The sequence below is a fragment of the Mya arenaria genome, chromosome 5 (genome assembly GCF_026914265.1).
Source record: "Mya arenaria isolate MELC-2E11 chromosome 5, ASM2691426v1".
Classification (NCBI taxonomy): domain Eukaryota; kingdom Metazoa; phylum Mollusca; class Bivalvia; order Myida; family Myidae; genus Mya; species Mya arenaria.
Genome location: NC_069126.1, coordinates 36,631,289 through 36,639,661, shown reverse-complemented (window position 1 = coordinate 36,639,661; position 8,373 = coordinate 36,631,289). Strand labels below are relative to the sequence as shown.

Sequence of the window (8,373 nt, the reverse complement as noted above, 5' to 3'; positions counted from 1 at the left end):
TGGAGCCAAAAATAATGCATTCGGTCTTTCCTAGATGGAGGGATAATTTGTTATCAGTTAACCACATGCTGCAGTTTTGCAATTCTTGACCAAGAACTTGTCTAATAATATCAGGGTCTTTATGAGAAAATAAGATAGCGCTGTCATCAGCATAAAGTATAAGTTTGCATTTAGAACTGATGCTTGTATTCATGTCATTAATGTAGCATAAAAACAGCAGAGGACCTTATATACTTCCTTGAGGTACACCACACACAACTTGATCAAAATCTGATCTGGTATTGTTAACATGAACAGATTGTTTTCTGTCAGTTAGGTATGAGCGAAACCACTCCACCGACTCCACACTCAAGACCTGTAGCTTTCGGCATAAAATATCAAGTTCTACTGTGTCGAAAGCTTTTTGCAGATCCAACATGATCATGCCAGTAAATAAATCTTTAGAATATTGTCTACGTATATAATCTGTAAGGTGTATTAGGCAGGAGTCGGTAGATTATATCCCCTTGATGAAATGTATTCATATGTATATGCACGATTATTGAGCACATTTATCAGGGATTGTCCAACCCCTCTATGTAATGAATATTGCTATAAATTATATCAAAATCTTTCGATTCAAATAGTGTGTTTTTTTTTTAAAAAATACGAGAGTATTCGTAAGAAATATTGCCCATTTCAGTGCATATATATCGCTAACCACTGTAGTTCTTGCGTATTAAGTACACCGTACAGCCTCCTTAACGCATACAAAGAAAACGGATGGGGTTGTTGCGCCCTTATATTTTGTTAGAAAGTCGGCTACACTGCCGTACACTGCCGTACACTGACGGACACCACCGATACACTGCCGAACACCACCGGTACACTGCCGGACACAGCCAAACTAAGCAAGACACCGCTGGTACATTTTTACGCTCTACTTTAATTACTACTAATATGGTGTAAACGAAATTAAGTACCGATACTGCTGACGATGCGATTATAATTAACTTCATTGGTATAAACTATAGTAATACAATATTAGTTGAGTTGGAGCTGATTTCAACTCTTTGTGACGAATTACATTCCGATGTGTCCGCCTTTTATCCAAGACGCCCCGGGTTCGAGAACCACTAGGAGCGTCCGTCAAAAGGAATATCCATACTGGTTTCCACCAAACAAGCCAACTTAAAGCTGCACTCTCACAGAATGAACATTTGCACAACATTTTTTTTTTGTCTTGCAACGAGCAAATTTTTGCGAAAATCCATGGACATAGTTAAATAAGACTGCTGACAAAAAAATAATCGCAGATATTTGTATTTAAGTTAAAATATGATGTTCTATGCATATTTCTTAAACCGTTAGTAACGGTTTAGGCACTGGCACCGGATTTTCAAACTCAAACATTTTTTTTAAAAATCATAAAAAATCTTATAATTCCTCACTAAAAATTACAAAACCGAATATGTGAAAAACTATTGAAAAATATATTTGTTTTAAATATGCACTTTGTACAGCACAAAGTGCATATTTAAAACAAATATATTTTTCAATATATGTTATACTGACCCGGGTAGAGAAACCTTCAATACCATGTTAGTATAATATACAGTACAAAGTGCATATTTAAAAAAAAAAATTCAATATTTTTTCACATATTCGGTATTATAATTTTTAGTGAGGAATTATAAGATTTTTTTTTTATTTTTAAAAAAAATATTTGAGTTTGAAAATCCGGTGCCAGTGGGTTTAGGCTGTAAAACATTAATTTTCGAACAGAAATATGAAAATCTGCGATCTGATTTTATGTCAGCAATCTTATATTATTAGTTTGCAGATATTTACGCAAAAAATTACTCTTTCCTTGACAAAAAATAAAAAAGTTTTAAAAATGGTAAATCTTTGAGTGCAGCTTTAAGAGTAATTGACTGCGTTAGCTTGTGGTTTTATGCCGTAGAAGAAAGTAAGAAGTAACCGGAAGAAAAACCCACATGTCTGGATTCGTGACTTTACTAACCTGTCGCCTCGCTACTAGGCCAAAGTGTTTTTTCTTCAGATATCGTCGCATTGATTGCTATAAGAGATATGAATAATGATAAAAGACTATTGAACATTGAAGAAGCAGGAACAAAACCGGGTATCATCAAGCACTTTATTATATAATTATATTTCATTGAGACAAAATCAACAATGATATGTTTGTCCATAGGTACCAGTGTGGCACAAAAATCATAGCTACAATCAAATACAAATATCTTCGAACAATGCATGCATGGTGAGGCAGTCCTTAAAATATATTTGTTTGCAGTGCCCCGACCAAGACTTGTTCCGTTTGGTCGGTGGGCTGGAAATCCTCTTTTATGACTGAGCTAAGATATTTGTTTGCGGTGCTCCGACCAATACTTTGTTCCTTTGGTCGGTGGGTTGGATATCCTTCCCTTTTATGACTGACTGAAAAACTACAAACAACATACAATACAATAAGGCCCTGGACACCAAAAAAGGGCATTCAAAGCCTTTTTGTTGTGTCGGTAAGGCAGATGCAAACAAATATCTTGAAGGATGGCCTATTATGACAGAAAGCATCTCGATGAATAGCATATTGAATTTTAAACATATTTACATTGTTTTACAATAAAAGGTGTCGGACAGCCATATATGGTATATAATGTCTGTATTTTTCATGCATGAACACTAGTTTTAAACACATTCATCATCTATCTGTATCTTGTTTCTTTGAATGAGGTAAACTCAGCATTCTGCAAATATGTTCACACTGATATCGCTCGCGTTGCAAGATAATTGATAATGTCATGCAGATACCAGATGACTCATAATACTGACTTATACTTATACATGTTTTTTTCTTTTAAATTTGTAATGATAAAACTTCCCGTGAGTGCATATGAAACAAGTTGTCAAAATTAAAATACGAAAGTTCTGACAGCATCCCAAAAATGATTCACCAGTTAATGCGCCTGTCAAACTACTCATGAATATTTCAGTTCTTAATTAAAACTTCAAATAAATGAACATAATGAAAAAGCAGACCAAACAAACATGTAATATCTACAATGCTTCATTTGAAAAACACTTAAAGGTGAGACATTAAAACACAATTATTTTGTAGGACAAAGATTTCTATGATTTCTTTTCTCACGGGCTTATAAATGGGACACGCCACGCCATTTAAAAAAAAGACAAATACAATGATACATTTAAAGATAGCACAGAGTAAGACAGCTTATCTCAAGTACAAATCTTTAACAAATCAGGACATGATAACGAACAATAATGAACTTGGGGACTAGCATTTCTACAATGTAATATAATATATATTGTTCATTAGCGCTACGCTACAACAAGTAGGTGCATTAATACGCGTACACACGAATCTTCAGTGATTTTCATAGCCCTCATTCACCAAAACACAGTGAAGTATGTACTATGATAAATGATTTCTCTACAGCCCTAAAATTAGGAAACATCAAAAGCCACTAAAAGTCGTTTAAGAGTTATTTAAATGTATGTCACAAGAACTGGTTTATATATTTGCTCTGTTCAGCATTGGTATATTCTGTTCTATTCTAGTAAAGAGTGCTTTGTTTTGTTTTAGTTTATTCGGTTCTGGCAAGTTCTGTTCTAATATGGTACATTCTGTTCTGTTCTGTTATGTTATATAGTATGTTCATTTCTGGTGTGTTCTACTCTATTCCATAATAGTACGTACTCTTCTGGTACAGGTGAGTCAAATGCTTAAGGATTCTTCAATGCTTTTATTATAGTTTGTTCAGTCGTAGTATGTTCTGTTCTAGAACAGTCTGTTCTTTTCTAATATAGTATGTTCTGTTCTGGTACGGTAGAGTCAAATGCTTCATGCAAAAGTTCTCATCTGTGATGTCAGAAGTAAGTCAAATTAAGTTTTGGAAGCTTGGAAATGAAGATGCTATTCGCTTAAACTGTAGCTATCCGGAGCAGGAAGTCAGAAAAGCATAATGGGGTATAATTAATTTATAACAAGTCGAAATGTTTCGGGTGCTGAAACCAGGGGCTTAAGAAAAAGATAAAAGCCCATTTATGTAGTTATCAGAAGGTCCTAAGTTCAGTGCCAGGGCGAGGTGAAAGTCGAAAACATTAAAATTAATTTGGACTTAATGAGGAAAGTTATCTTTACATGCAGAATAAGCCAGTGTTTACAAAGTTGCCCAGACAAATAAAAATGCAGATTGTGCAAGTGACATGTACGTCAAATTAAAATGTTTACAATATCGGGGTAGATGTTTACCTTACCAGCCTACGTGCTCACCACAATCACCAATTTGAATACTAATCAAACACTTGAGGCTGTCATTTGATAGTACATAAGTACATAAATCGTGGAGTGATTCAACCGTGATAGCCATGAAATAGTCCTCATCGGGTTTTCAACAAACATCAAAACATGTTAAACCTATCATCTTAAACACATTCGTCGATTTGATCAATAAATTATCGACTTTAAATAGATTTTGTGAGATGAACTTCCTATCAAATGTACATGAATAGTTCAATTAAATGTTTAATTGCGTGCTTGATGGATTGTTGAATTATTATTGTATCCTTTTCCTTAAGAACTTTGGTAATAATATATGTTTTATAGAAAAAAGTTATAATCACTCACAATTTTGAAGATAATATAATAAAATTTCATTAACATTCGGAAATGATGTAAAAAGCAAATTGTAAACATTAAACGAAGGAAAACAGCAACATAAGCTGCAGGTATACACTGAATGTTTACCGAACATTTTTTGCATGAGATTTTGTACAAGTATAGCGATCTCATTACTGATTCTATTAACAAAAATATAAATAAAATATGAAATATATTATATTTAAAAAGAAAAGGGAAAGCAATTTTAGAAAACCGGATTGGTAATGATTTAAGCGAGAAGCATCTAATATTCTCCTGAATGTTCAAAGCACCTCACCCTTCAGAATTTGTACTAAAGCTTAGCAAGTGAAATCTCCCTGTTACGTCATTGTAAGTCGATCGTGAAAGTCGTGCCTCTCCAGTCAAACGTGGACACGTGGAACTTGACGGATGGTTAAGCCCTGCACGTGTTAGTGCATGGGATATGAAGGCTTCCGACAATGCAGACCGAACGTGCTTAATGAACTTTCTTCAAAGCTTTTCAATCAAAACATAACCAAACTGTCCCTTAGGCTACGAGCATTTGTGACAAATTTTACATGTACAGCATATAATAAAAACATGTGTTTTTGCCGAATGTTTACACTCAGTCACTTTCGGCATGTGCACACGTGCAAACATGCAATATACACGTGCAAACATGCATTATACGCGTACAAACATGCCTTTTAAGCGTGCAAACATGCACCATACGCTACTTTTTCTAATGCACACGTGGTTCTCATATACAAGTACAGGTCAATGGATCAAATGATTCAAGTTAAAAACGCGCATATTCCCAAGCACGAGTGCCGTGGTGATCAATGGTTGTTCTAATGTTACACACGCTTAACTCTCGCTCTCGCAGATGTTAACTCAAAACTATTCACTTCATATCACATATGAGTACACATATTACCAAAATGGTTATAAAGGAAACTCCCATTTTTTTCCGTTCGTTCCAAAGTACTATCACTATTAAGGCACCACTGAATGGCAACGGATGACTATATACACAGGTTGTAGCAAAAGTTCAGAACACATTTACAATTGTACGACTGTTTCAAAATAAAATAAATATATACACAAAATCACAGAACCGTTTGATGTCCTTCATAATTCCGCGCTGTGATTGGTTGTCGGGATGACACCTCACGGCACGTGCTTGGCGGAGTCCTTTTGCTCTCGTGCGAGTTAACGCTAATTGCAGTATAGTTAGTGCTTTGATTGCTATAAGGACCACTGGATTGATTCACTCCTGATTGTTCGTAGTTCTCTTTTTGTCCGTCCTCACCATTTTCATTCCCATTGGCGAAGAACTCCGGTTTGTCCAGGATACCGGATCGTTGTTTGTTCTTCTGTTTGAACCGACCCGACCTAGAAATCGACATAGAGTGTCGGAGTCGGCCATTTTTATCCTTTTCGGATTCATTCGGCAAGCCCGATTCCTCATTAAAAGATTCGGACCTGGCAAGTTCGTTCCGTGACTTCTTCGAAGACTTCTTTCCCCAGAATTTAAGCCACGACATGGCTTTGGGATGTGTTAATCCTTTCTCGCAAGAACGAAGTTAAGTTTTTTGAGGGGCACCAAATAATCTTCTATAAGAACACTGTATTATAGTTCCGGAAAATGTAATTGTCTGCGACGACTTAAGAAACTGGCGAATGGCGCTGTTTTTTGTCAAGAATTTTCGCGTTGTATCACGTAGATGACCAAGTCTGAATATGGTTCCTACATGGCGTATTTTCCGCAGACTGAGACTCTGATCTCTGCTCTACATCAGGTTGATCTGCAAAGAGAAAAATATCGAGTGTATGGCGGAAAACAAATATTTACATTGCGCCTGAATAAAGAAAAAAACATGGATAAAATGATCTGAACAGAATGTTTGTCAATGTCCAATAGGACAATGTTTATTCAATTATTTAAACAAATTACCCTCTTACTGTAATTCCAATTAAACAATCCCCATTCTAGCATGTGTGATCTTACATGAACTCATTTTAACAAGCTTTAATATATATATATATGCTCAGATGCAAATCGTTTCAAACGCACCAATACCTTCGAGGTTTATAATTCAATGAATCGCACAATATATAATAATATTACGCAAATGAGGTCTTATTTCTTTGAAGAACACAACAGTGACACATAAACCAGGAAAAAGTCACCCTTGACACGAAAACGCTTGTGTAAATAATAGTGTGAGCTAATCAATTATATCCTAATGTGAGGGCTCCATCTTATATATCTTATCAAAGTGAGATTTGGCTTAAGTATTTTTGTGATATAGATGCGGAGTTCGAGGAATCGCTCACGGTAGGTTTAAGAACAAGTGAGACGAAGATCTATGTTGGATTAAGTTCCTCATTCAGTTTCAGAAACCCATAGCTTTAAATAGCAAAAAAGCCAGGTAATATGATATACATGTATGTGCAAAAATATAAGGACCAAACCAGAAGTTAGAATTTGTTTTCGTTTCAATAAAACTTCATGAAGAAATTAGGAATTATTTTGATGTTCTTTGGAAATATGCTTAATATGCTTAAAGAAAATATCAGTTCTGAAAAGCCTGTTTATAAAATACGCTTGTTAATGAAAGCATCACATAGACTTATATATAAAACATCAAGCATACGGTGTTTAAAATGTTCAAATATTCCTTTTTGGGAGAATCTGTAACCTATCATTTGTATCTTTCACCGTGTTTTTTCATCTCTGATATATTACTATTCGAAAAGCTTTTCCGTTTAAAACACGCAATTGCCCAGGTTAATCACCGCCCAAATCGGTAAGAATATCAAGGGTTCGCCCCTACAGCAATACATATCAGATAACGTGGCTTATACAATACTTGGAAAATCAATCAGATCGATTAACAGTTTTAATAATCCTTCAAAAACGATAAAACAGACATAATATTGAATAAAAACATTCAAGTATTAATACGCAAAACAAAAACAAAACACAAGGAGTAATGTTTCAAAGTATAACTTACATGTTAACGACACTGACTTAAGGCACCACTAAACACGAATTAAATAAGTTCCTTTCCCTACTTGAATCTTATCCTCGACAATTACATTACAAGATCAAATATGGATACGGAACTTAAATAAATGTGAAGATTGGCTTGTAACACGTATTTAATTGAATGTTCGTGTCCTTAACCGACCCTGATGTCGGAGATGGACGGAGGGCTCTTTCACAACGTCTTCCTGAGAGCCCATGCAGCAATGAAGAGAAATGTGTTTGTCTAGCTTAATGTTTGCTTCAAGTAAACAAATCTACTGCCGGGTAGATAAGAGCCAGAGAAAATAGATTGACTACTCGTCAACTTGGGAATGCATAGCCAGCTATACATATTAGTTTTATATATTGTGCCCGAGTTGCGTGAATGCATTGCCAAACTTATTCAAACTTAAGACAAAAACATTGAAACACAATCTACTGAGGTGAAAGATATACGAGAAGTCATACTTAGTGTACTAGCTGAACTAACAGTGAATCTCATACAAGGACATAAAATAGCATTGACTGACTGCAATGACAAAAAATACAATCTTTGCAAATATGTGCAGACAAAAACCATTGGCTCGATATCCCATGGACCGGCCAAATACTTCGAGCCTTGCACATACGACGCCAAGCGGGAATGACTTACAGTAAGAAAATCGGTCCTTTTCAGCAAGTTCGAGACAACGAGGAAATC

At 35.3% G+C, this 8,373-nt stretch overlaps 1 long non-coding RNA gene across 1 annotated transcript; it reads right to left on the bottom strand.

Moving 5' to 3' along the window:
* Positions 1-2,123: 2,123 nt before the first annotated feature.
* On the bottom strand, positions 2,124-7,988 carry LOC128236264 (uncharacterized). The gene is made up of 2 exons (XR_008261302.1): positions 7,660-7,988; positions 2,124-6,447 (listed from the first exon to the last, which is right to left on the bottom strand). It is a non-coding gene; the product is annotated as an uncharacterized LOC128236264 (long non-coding RNA).
* Between the last annotated feature and the right edge of the window lie 385 nt (positions 7,989-8,373).